This window comes from Lynx canadensis, chromosome B1 (assembly GCF_007474595.2).
Source record: "Lynx canadensis isolate LIC74 chromosome B1, mLynCan4.pri.v2, whole genome shotgun sequence".
Lineage (NCBI taxonomy): Eukaryota > Metazoa > Chordata > Mammalia > Carnivora > Felidae > Lynx > Lynx canadensis.
In genome coordinates, this window is record NC_044306.2 from 84,349,038 (window position 1) to 84,361,213 (window position 12,176).

At 38.3% G+C, this 12,176-nt stretch overlaps 1 protein-coding gene across 1 annotated transcript in view; it reads left to right on the forward strand.

Annotated features, from left to right (window-relative positions):
* INPP4B (inositol polyphosphate-4-phosphatase type II B) overlaps nucleotides 1–12,176 on the forward strand; it is a 797,369-nt gene that overhangs the window by 501,308 nt on the left and 283,885 nt on the right.

Here is a 12,176-nt window from a genome sequence, read left to right on the forward strand (position 1 = left end):
ACAACCATGTGGGCTTGACTGCATGTGGTTCAATAACTTTATAAAGAGTAACTTAAGTGATGTAATTTCTACATTTGGGGACTTTCTTTTTTTTATGTTTTTATTTATTTTTGAGAGAGAGAGACAGAGACAGAGACAGGACACGAGCAGGTGGAGGGGCAGAGAGAGTGGGAGACACAGAATCTGAAACAGGCTCCAGGCTCTGAGCTGGCAGCACAGAGCCTGACACAGGGCTCAAACCCATGAACCATGAAATGGTTCCATGAGCTGAAGTCGGATGCTTAACCAATGGAGCCACCCAGGCATCCCATGGGGACTTTCTTAATCCTCCTTCACCCCTTATGTGTATGTTTTATCACATCTGCTTAGAAACATAAATGAGTGTAGTATTGAATTAGACACCAAATAACACTGTCATAAAGAGACTCACTTTTGTTTTCAATAAAGTAAAGAATGGGGTCAAGGGAAAGAGGAAAGTGGCTTTCCCTCAAATAAGTATATTTATATATTTGCTAGTAAGCCACTAGAACTGTGTAGTGTTTATCTGTTTGGAAAGCAGATCTTCATTTTTATCCTCAGAATCTCTGTAAAATAATGGCAAATGCATCACGAACCGCACTTTAAGTTCCTGGAGTATGATGTTGCAGCTCTGAGGTTTTAGGTTCTTTTATTTAGGAATGGAGATGAAAAAAATGGGAGAGCTACAATTCTGTTTTTCTCCAAATGGTAAAGACCAGTTAGGGAAAGCTCCTCCATGATTTCATGCCTGCTTTAGGGGCCTTCGGATCACCGTCCATTTAGTCCTGTCATTGACTGCTAACAGAGGGGAAGCATAAAGCAAGAGGCTCCTCTGTGCTGGCAGGCTAAAGACAATGACCTTGCATGCAGTCCTGGTTTTTTTTTTTTTTTTTTAATTTTTTTTTTCAACCTTTATTTATTTTTGGGACAGAGAGAGACAGAGCATGAACGGGGGAGGGGCAGAGAGAGAGGGAGACACAGAATCGGAAACAGGCTCCAGGCTCTGAGCCATCAGCCCAGAGCCTGATGCGGGGCTCGAACTCACGGACCGCGAGATCGTGACCTGGCTAAAGTCGGACGCTTAACCGACTGCGCCACCCAGGCACCCCCAGTCCTGGTTTTTAAAGAAGGGGAAGATCCTTACTCAGAGGGGAGACAGTGACTGCCTCTCATATCTCCTGTTGCCCCTGCTACAGATATCCTCAATTTAAGCCTTCCTGTCTTTTTCCTGTGAAAATTAGGCTGCCTTTCCTGTAGGTGAACAGGAAGAGCTCCTACTGCTGTTCCCTTCACCAGATACACCTTATGTATTTCCAGGTAGTAATTTCAGTTTAATAAGATCTCTGTTTTTGATGTGCTCTCTGTGATATTAAATATACCCTAGCTTGGAGGGACTTTCATTTCTGTAGTATATAAATAATAAGGCTTTGTGGTTAAGAAGACAGTCTTGTAGCTGAGAAATGAAAATATTTCTTTGTAGCACCCTGAGGTATTCATGTAGCTAATTTAAATTTGTTCCTTTGCTTAATAATTGCTTTTCAGTTTTGCATGAACTACAAATAAGAGGGAAACATTGTGTTATTTAATACTGTATCGAAGCATGAGAAAATAAGAGATCTATACAACACGGAATAGATAAATAAGCACCAACCGAACTGCCTTTTTTTTAGGGAAGGAGAAAAAAAAAAAACAGATAAAGAAAAAAAAAACTGAATGAAGTTCAGAGCCAGGATTCATGGGGTCACTTGAAACATATTTCACTTTCCTACACTCAATAATGTCCTCTTTGGTTGCAAAATATGGTAGTGAGAATAGATGAGTTAAGCAAGAAGGTGTGAAGAATTGTGGGAGGGAAGTGCTTTCCCCCACCCTTCTGAAGGCTATTCAGTGGGCAGATAACTGGGTTCTACAACCTGGTGCCGTCCAAGGAACCCATCTTTCCAAGGGGAAGAATAATTTTGTCTTAATTATGTATTATATTCCCAGGACCCAATGTAATTGTTGTGCTCCCTGATTAGTCTGTTAGCTCCATAGAAAAGAGTCCTTGTACTTCTCTGTGCTTTACGTATAAGCCCAGGAAAGCAGCACTTCCAGTAATCTACCTTAATGCTTTGTTTTGCTTCTCTTTTTGCACACAATCATGGCTATTAAGTCTGTATCAGTCACAGTCCCAATAGGAAACAGATGGCACTTGCAAATTAGGTTAATTCCAGGAGGGTTTATTTACAAAGGGACTCTTGCAAAGTAGAACCACAAGAAGTAGTGTTGTAACCTGGTTTAATAATGGTAGAGCTATTATCACTCCTAGGTCTGAAAGAGAGAAGGTGGGGACAGCTTCCAGAAAATACACTTGAGTGGAGGCTAGCCTGATCCAGGGGCATGGCTGGCCATAAGCTACCTTGCAGGAAGAGAGCCAAGGGCCTATATGTTCTGACCCCTTTTTCCCCTCTGGGGCCTTGAAACTGTTGCCAGGGCTCACACCATCAGAACGCAACTGAAAGCCAGAGGACAAGGAAGCCCCTTAATGTATTCCACAGAGCTTACTTAGCCTCCAGAGATAGAAGGACAGGATAGAAAACGGTGGAATATGGGATCTAGAGCAGCAAAATAGGATCTGGCACATTTGGTAAAAATTCCAACATATGGAAATTAGAACCTTGAAATGCAAGTTGTTTTTATGGCTTGTGAAAATCAAAGTGCATTAATAGAAATATATAATACTAATGAGGCATTTAGGCTTTGAGAGCCTTATTTTGTTGAGTTTGAAAGGTAGGAAAAACAAAAAAACAGCCCGCTCGTTAGTTGGGCCAATATGAAGGCAAATGAGCAGATCTCTATATGCAAGCTGTGTTACTTTCTTTCTAGGTTGCCAGTAATTATAAACTACTAGCACAATTAGATGGCTAGTCTCTCATGTGACACTTAATCAACTGAATTTTTTTATTAGAGTATTTGTTAGGTATCGGTCAGCATCGAGGTATTAGAATTCTATGGAAGGCAAGGTTTCAGACATATGTGGAGAGTTTTAAAAGCATTTACAAAGCAATACATTGACAGTTTGGGGATTAAATAGTTGAAAGCAGGTAAATAAGTGCTGATAGATCACTTTTCGAATGCAAAATTAGAGATCCTGATATCAGATACATTCTTTTAAAGGTGTATGATTATATACTACTTTTTCCTCACCTTATCCTAATGCTTTCAAATATGAACATTTAACAAAGGTGAAAAAGTCACCATAAAAAGTGAAAAGACAGGCTACAGAAACATTTTCAACACATATAAATTACAAAAGACTAAGATCCACTGTATATGTAAAATGTGTAAAGGACACCTATAGGTAAGACAAGTATGAAAAATAAGAAAAATAAGACAAATACCTATAGAACAAAACGGCAAAAGGTTTGAATCAGCACTTAACAAAAGAGATGACTTAAATGACTAATAAACATTTGGAAATCAAACTTATTAGCAATCAGAGAAATGTTAATTAAAATTATGAAAAGGTACAATTACATATCAATTGTTGGCAAAAAATTTAAAAGTCTAATAATTTCAAGCATTGATAAAGATGTAAGGTTTGCATATGGTTGGAGGTAAATGATATAAGCATTTTAGAAAACAATTTAGCTTTCTTGTCAAGTTGAAGATGTGATCTCTAAAGGCCTAACAATTCTTCCCTTAGGTAATTATTCTAGAAAGTGATTCATACATGTGTTCCAGAATACACATACAAGAATTTCATAGCAACAATTCGTTCTTCAATACATGGAAATAATCTATATACCCATCAACAGTAATAGGGGTAAATAAATGGTGGTGTAGTCACACAATAAATTACTATCAGGAACTGAAAATAAATGAACCTGAGCTATATGCAACAACTTGGACAAATCTCAAAAAAAAAAAAAAAATGTTGAGTTAACAAAGCAAGACAAAGGAATGCGTACGGTATTTATATGTTCTATGTTAAGTGAAAAGGTGGGCAACAGAAAGCCCACATTCTTTTCTTTAGGGGTGCGTTTTTGGTGGTAATGCTCTAAGGAAAAGAAAAGAAATCATCGCAAAAATACAATGATTTTCTCTAGTGGAGAAGGTTGTGGTTGTGTTGGGAAAAAGTCTCAGAAAGAAGGTTGCTGGCTAAGTTGGATTTCTTCCAGATGTGGTGATTATACTGGTGTTAATTTGTACTTTTCAAACTGTGCACATATGATTATGCAGTTTTCTTTCTGATAAAAATAGATTAACGTTGGGGTGCCTGGGTAGCTTTGTTGGTTAAGTGTCTGACTCTTGATTTCGGCTCAAGTCATGATCTTGTAGTCGTGAGATCAAAACCCGCGGCAGGCTCCGTGCTGATCGTGAAGGCCTGCTTGGGATTCTCTCACCCTCTCTCTCTGCCCCTCCCCAACTCGTGTTTGCATGCTTACTTGCTCTCTCAAAAATAAACATTTAAAAAAGGAAAAAAATAGGTTAACAATTGGCTTTTAAAAGCCAATTGACTCTTCCTTCTCCATATTCTGCAGTTTGATGACTGATACTGCCTGTCTCCCAAGGGTGTTTAAAGGTACTACTCTTAAATTTTACATAGCATTTAGCTGTTGGGAATTTGAACATGAATAGCATAAGAAATCTGAATGTGTAGTACATAAATATTAGATTTGCCCCGATATTGCTTTCTTTCTGGTATATGGAAAGCAAATCACCTTTCAGGTACCTGTGGAAGCTTGGGGTTACAAGAAAGAACAGCTAAATTCTAAAGAATACGATAGTTGACAAAGTAGGATGAAAAATTAACACAAGGTAGCTTGGACTAGAACAGTAACAGGACCTGAGCTGAAGCTAGGGAAGAGAAGCATTCTGGAGCCCAAGCAGACCTTAGGAACCAGTTCACTAGAGGTTTTGTTTTTGTTGTTGACAGGTTTAATCTGAGTTACTATTAATAAAGAAAATGGGCAAAGTGAAGACGCTCCCATGGAAATGGTCAAAAGCCATTCTTTTTATAACTCCTCCAGTTGCTTTGGGAATTCTTGGATGCTTAGAGAGACATTGCTTTTTTTTTTTCACATTTTTCCCAGGAAGTAGCAGACCATCAGCCAGTCTCCTTGAATTATAGGCATCAACTCTGGGAGATCTGAGGGGGCCAAAGTTTTAGCTGGCATGTTTGCCACAGGTGTGGTTGCTCCCTAAAGAATCGATTATCCATTCAGTATTCACAGGCAGTTCACCAACTGCCTAAATGCAGCGTGTATTAAAAACAAACAAGGAAACACCAAAAACCAAAAGACGTGTAAATTTAACCCTGTAATAATGACAAAATCATGCAGATAACTTACGCTTTGAATTATATGGCATTTATGTACAAGTCCTTCTTTCTTTTTTCTCATATATGGGAACCCTCTAGTGATATAACATCACAAAATATACCTTTATATATATTTAATTAATGCACTATTACTTTCCAGTTTCCCTAATTTCTACAAAACAGATTATGAAAAATAAAGGATGGAAACGGAAACTATGGTCTTTTACCAAACTGTCCTCCATTTTGAAAGAATGCATCCTTTGCTCCAGGATTTCTCAAACTTTAATGTACTTAGTGCCACTTGAGGAGCTTGTGAAATGCAGGCTGTAATTCAGCAGTCTGGGGCAGGCCCTGAAATTCTGCATTTATAACAATCTCTCAAGTGATTCCAATGCTGTGGATCCAACACCTCACTTTGAGGAACAAGAGCACAGAGAGTAAATTATGACCCTAGCAAATCTAGGTGGACAGACCCACATGCCCTCCTCACAGCTCTGATCAGAATGCACCAGAGATAGGTTCTCCCAGGTAACCCATCTTCTGTGTTTCCAGGTTTTCATTGTGGGTACTTGTCTGGTTTTTGAAGTTTTTTATTTTTTAATTTTTTTTAACATTTATTTCTTATTGAGAGACAGAGAGACACAGAGAATGAGCAGGGGAGGAACAGAGAGAGACACACACAGAATCTGAAGCAGGCTCCAGGATCTGAGCTGTCAGCACAGAGCCCGACCTGGGGCTTGAACCCACAAACTATGAGATCGTGACCTGAGCCAAAGTCAGATGCTTAACCAACTTAGCCACCCAGGCACCCCAAGGTTTTTGAAGGTTTTAAAGGAAGGGTACCTCGGTGGCTCAGTTGGTTAAGCCTCAGACTTTTAATCTTGGCTTAGGTCATGATCTCGCAGTCTGTGAGATGGAGCTCTGCATCAGTCTCTGTGCTGACAGTGTGGAGCCTGCTTGGAATTCTCTCTTTGTCCCTCCCCTGTGTGCTCTCTCTCTCTCTCTCTCTCTCACTCAACTCTCTCTCTCTCTCTCTTTCAACTCTCTCTCTCAACTCTCTCTCTTTAAATTCTCTCTCCCTTAACTCTCTCCCTCTCTTTCAAAATAAGTAAATAAACATTTTTTAAAAATCCTTTAAAATTTTTAAAGGAAAAATACAACTTTTGAGTTTAGGCCTTATTCTGTTTTGAGCTCATTGTGAGACCAGGGAGATGTTGCTCAAAGGAAACCCACTTCCAGTTATAAGATGAATTTCTGGGGATGTAATGTCTAGTGTGGTGACTATAATTAACAATACTGTACCATATACTTGGAAGTTGCTAAGAAAGATCTTAAGTGCTCTTACCACACATAAAAAAAGGTAACTAATGTGAGATGATTGGTGTGTTGATTAGCTTGTTGTGGTAACCATTTTACAATGCATAGAGAGATCAAATCATCACATTTTATACCTTAAATATACACAATATTTGTTTGTCAAATATACCTTAATAAAGCTGGAAAAATAAAATTTTCATTTTGCAAATTTTTTATGTTTATTAATTTTGAAAGAGAAAGAGAGTGGGGCAGGGGCATAAAGAGGGAGAGAGAGAATCCCTGGCAGGCTCCACACTGTCAGTGCAGAGCCTGATGTGGGGCCAAAATTCAGGAACCCTGAGGTCATGAGCTGAGCCAAAGTCAAGACGCTTAACCGGCAGAACCACCTGGGTGCCCCGATTTTGCAAAAGTTTTTTAAGTTGTTGATTTAATGTTGTAACACCTTTTGTAGTCGAGACACTCCTTAGCTCATAAATTAATAAAGGTTCTGATAAGGGTTTTCAAGATGGTGAATGTGATCCTCCTTTTTCCCTTCTATTTCTTTTTTACTTCCTTAGTATATGTGTTTTTCTTCTTCTCCTTTAATAAGTTTACCTATTCATGTCCCAAGGTCACTGAGAAATATTTCTTTTTTTGATTTAAGAATAGCATTTAATGCTTTCTGTGCCATTGCTCTTTTTATGAATATCGATGTGTCTGTGAAGGCCGGCAATCTATTATTACAAAGCCTGTACTGAATGTTGAGCCATGTTTACCCCACTTACATTTTATTTTAAAGAAAGGGAAAAAAGGCCAAGAATAAAGTCTCATTATAGTATCATAAATTTCTTTTTTTTTTTTAAATATAAAATTTTCTGAAGTCCCTGAAACGTGGTACTGTAAGTACAAACTGTCATATTATATAGCTTGGTTTGGAATAAACTGTGAAATAAAACTTGTACAAGACAGCTGTTCTAAAATTTAGCTTTTTTAAGGAGGTAAAATTATCAGCATGGTTAATTCGCTTAAAGAAATTTCTTTTTGCTTAATAGGAACAAAGTTTTTAAATCCCTTAATGGAAGATTTCCATAAGAGTTTAGAATCTAATCTAGACATCCTGGTAATGAATGTCTATTTATGGACTGGGGGATTTACTGACAACCTCAGGTTTTTTTTCAGCTTTGTGATACATTCAGTGAACATACCTTTCTAAACATTGATGCATAGCACGGTCTGTGGCTTGTAAAGACCACAGTCAAAGACTCCAAAGATAGAGAAAACTTTGAAGCATCCAATACTTGCTGCCAGGGCACTTAAAATTGGCCCCGGAGCCCAGATATGTCATGAGACCAATTGTCATAAGCCACATTCTTTGTATGCTTCTGTGTCTTTCCCATGGCCAAAGTTTCCATTGATTTTAAAAAGAATTTCTCAGCAGCTCCTGAGAATCTGATTGAATAAATAGAGCTAGGTCAACTCTCAGACATTTGAATTCTGCTGAGTTTAAAATTAAAATCATTGGTTTCTGAGACATGGTCTTGCCCTGAGATGTGAAACTAAAGATGGTTTTGTTTTCAAATTGCTGATGGAAGTATACTTGTGTTATACTAAGTTCTTTCTGAAACAGATGCCTGAGCTACCCACAGCCAGGCTCTCGGTTTCCTGGGTGGGTCTGTATCCCTCGCACCTCTGCTGTGCTCACTTCTCCCCAGTGACCCCTGGCGGTGGGCTGGGACCAGTCCTGGGGTCACGGCTCGCAAAATCTCTTCCGAAGGCCAATAGTCCATTGTTTCAAGTCGTTAGCTTGCAACAGGCCAGGGCGGGAGAATTTACTCTACAGAAATTGGCACACTCTATAAATAATAGCTTCCCCACCCATCCCCACCCGATAAGAACCAGTTATTAAACATTTACCTGCACACTACTATCCTTGAAGGCAGAATCCCATTCAGTGTGATTAGATTAAAGCTCTTGAATTTTCTTGCCTGTGATCCCATCTAGTCTGTGGAATCATGAACACCCTTATCTGAGAATGTTTGAAAGTTTCTTCTTGACATCAAAAGAAAATTCACTCTAAGAAGTGGAAAGGGTAAAAGTACAACTTTTGATAAGAAGAATTTATGAAAATGCCCCTTGTTTCTCTTGTCACTGTGAGTGGACTTTGTTTAGTGCACTTAGTTTCAAATAGTTTCCTCTCAAAGTTTTTGGAATTAGCTCCAATTTAGCCTGCCTCTTTGGCACTGGGGCAGCAAGAATTATAAGTGAGACTTATAAGTATCATTCCATGAAGTCTAAACTTACTTTAAGCACAAAACATGCATTACAGCTGACAAAGATACTCCAGTTGGTTATTGTTTTTTTTAATTTTTAAATGTTTATTTATGTTTCAAGAAAGAGAGAGAGAGAGACTGTGAGCGGGGAGGGGGGCAGAGAGAGAGAGAGAGAGGGAGACACAGAATCTGAAGCAGGCTCCAGGCTCTGAGCTGTAAGCACAGAGCCCGACATGGAGCTCAAACTCACAGATCATGAGATCATGACCTGAGCCGAAGTCAGATGCTCGACTGACTGAGCCACCCAGGCACCCCAAAGATACTCCAGTTGTTAAGAATCTTAAGTGTTAACATGCTACATTTCAGGTGTTTCCTCGAGACACTAAGGCTTTCAGATATCTGAGAAGATATATTTTAAAGCCATGAATGGTTTGAGAGAATAGGAATACTTTGGTATTTGTTGAATACTTACAGTTTAATGAAACTGAATTGTTTTACTGAGTACTCCTGCGTGTGTGTGTGTGTGTGTGTGTGTGTGTGTGTTTGTACTTAGTTCTGACTGCCAGTTCATGTTGTAAAATAGACAGAAAACCTGTGATTGGGAAATGGAAAAGCCATCTCGCAGACAGCTGTTACTCCAGTGCAGATGTAGAATGTTCTACAACTTTAGCTTAATCCACCCAGGGGTGGATTTCCAACATATACTTTAAGTCAGGCCCAGGATGTGTACAATTGTGTCCAAGTAGAAAGATGCTTTTCAGAAGTCCTGTTAATAGGTCTTTTTTGCTAGAAAGGAGAGATTTGGCTTCAAAATTAAAGGTACTGTTCTTCTCAGATTCTCCCATGTGGGCATCATTATTTGCCATTGGGCCTTTGAATCACTGCTGATATGGTTTAAATACAAAGATATTTTCTAAATTACTACTGTCACAGGGACTTGCCAGAAGTACTGAATCCATCCATAAGCCATCTTATTTGTAGGGGTTTTTTCAGTAATTATAGTTCTATTATCCTTATTCAGTTTGTTCATAATTTTTTTCAGGGAATTAAGTTCCATCAGGCATTAAGGTACCAAGCTTCTTCTGAATATTCTTGTATCTCAAAAGCTATGCTATTCTTTAATATCCGTAATGTAAATAGAATGTAACTATTACAACATTTATTATTTAGCACTAAATTTATTTAAATAATTATTCATCCACAAATATTCTTTTGATTAGTTGAGCATTATTATTTTCATAGATGAATATAATTATATATACAGGAAATTTATATACCAATTTTATTTCTCTGTCAGTATCAAAGTGCTTTTTATAAATATTTGGAACAAAATAACTTGAGTCCAGCCAATGATTATCCTTAGAAAACCTAAAATACCTAGCTCAACCTGTACTCTAGAAAAACTAGAATAATGGTAATAAAACTCTAATCTACAAATGACTTCTAATTGTTCATCCTTTCAATTTTGACCTTCTGCAGTTTATTCTCCATATAGAATCAGCACAATATTATTTCTTTTTTTAAGTTTTATTCATTTATTTTGAGAGAGAAAGAGAGAGAGAGAGAGAGGCAGGAAGGGAGGGGCAGAGAATCCCAAGCAGGCTCCACACTGTCAGCACAGAGCCCAATGCGGGGCTGGAACCCACAAACTGTGAGATCCTGACCTGACCAGAAATCAAGAGTCAGATGCTTAACCACCACCCAGGTGTCCACAGCACAATATTCTTAAAGCATGAAAAAGATCACATTAGTTCTTGGCTCAAAACCCTGCAAGAGATTTCCACTGTAATAAGAAGAGACCTTACATTACTAGAGTCCTGCCTTTCCTTGACTCTTCAGACCATTTCTTTCTCCTTTATTCAGCCATGTATTTTAGTCAGTCTGGCCTCAGGGCCTTTGCCCTTAATACTGTCTTGGCCTAGAATACTATTCCCTCTTATTTTTCATTAAGCTGGCCACCTTTTTTTAATGTAGGTCTTAATCAAAGTCACCTGTGCCGAGAAACCCACTCTTAACTGCCACAGGTAAAGTATCCCCATCCAGCTATCACTTCATCCTATCACCCTAACTTACTTTCATGTATACTTACTACTTTATCCAGCTTGGTATTTTGTCTCTTGTCGATGCTAAGATTATAAGTCCATGAAGTGATTATTCTGTATTTGCAACCATATTCCTCAAATTTAATGATGGCAGAAGACCAGCATATGCAAAGGTGTGGAGGGAGATAGGAACAAGACAAGTTCAAGGAACCATAGTGATTCAGAGTAGCTGGATTAGGGGTGCATGTAGCAAACATCACATCCATCTCTAAAAGAGACTCTGAAGCAAAAATCTGCCTAAAAGTGGTAAGACTGACTTAGTAAACATGAAAGACAAATCCCAAATGTTCAGGATCACCAGTCCCACTGTTTCTCAAAGTTTTGGTTTCAGGACCTTTTTATACTCTTCAATATCAAGAATCTCGAAGGGCTTTGGGGAGCCTGGGTGGCTCAGTCAGTTGAGCATCTGACTTTGGGTCAGGTCATGATCTCATGGTTGGCGAGTTCCAGCCTGGAATCTGGCTCTCTGCTGTCAGCGCAGAGCCTACTTCGGATTCTCTGTCCCCCTCTTTCTCTGCCTCTCCCCTGCTCACGTGCTCGCTTTCTCTTTCTCTCTCTCAAAAATAAATATTTAAAAAAAATAAAGTAAAGACTCTCAAAAGGCTGTTATGTGGGTTAATAACTATGGATGTTGTTGAATCACTACACAACTGTACTCAACTGTACTCAAATTTTTAAAAATTAAATAAATAGTACAAATGTACCAGCTTTAATTAAAGTAACTATGGATACTTACCGCATTAGAAATTAAAACTCAAAAATACTTTACATCTTTATCAATTTATTTAAAATAACTAATAATAACCCCTTACAGGTTAGCCAAATAATACATGTTTTTGAAATTATTTTATTTTGGAAAACTAAAGTATACTGAGAGTGTGGCATTGTTTTACCATTTTGCAAATCCCTTTAATGCCCAATTAATAGCAGAGAACTGAGTTGTCCTGTCTGCTTCTGTGTGCAATGTCTGGTGAAATCACATTTCTTGAAGGCTCTGGAGAGCTCCAATGTACGTTCATGAAAGAAGGGTAGAAAAGGAAAATACCGTCTTAGAATTATTATGAAAATAATTTGACCTTGTAGATTCTCTGATTGTACCCACTAGAGAACTGCCGATATATAGTTTGAATAAGATATAAAATGCAAGCATTTTATGTCCTAGCTACTACTCACATGTCGCAGGATTCA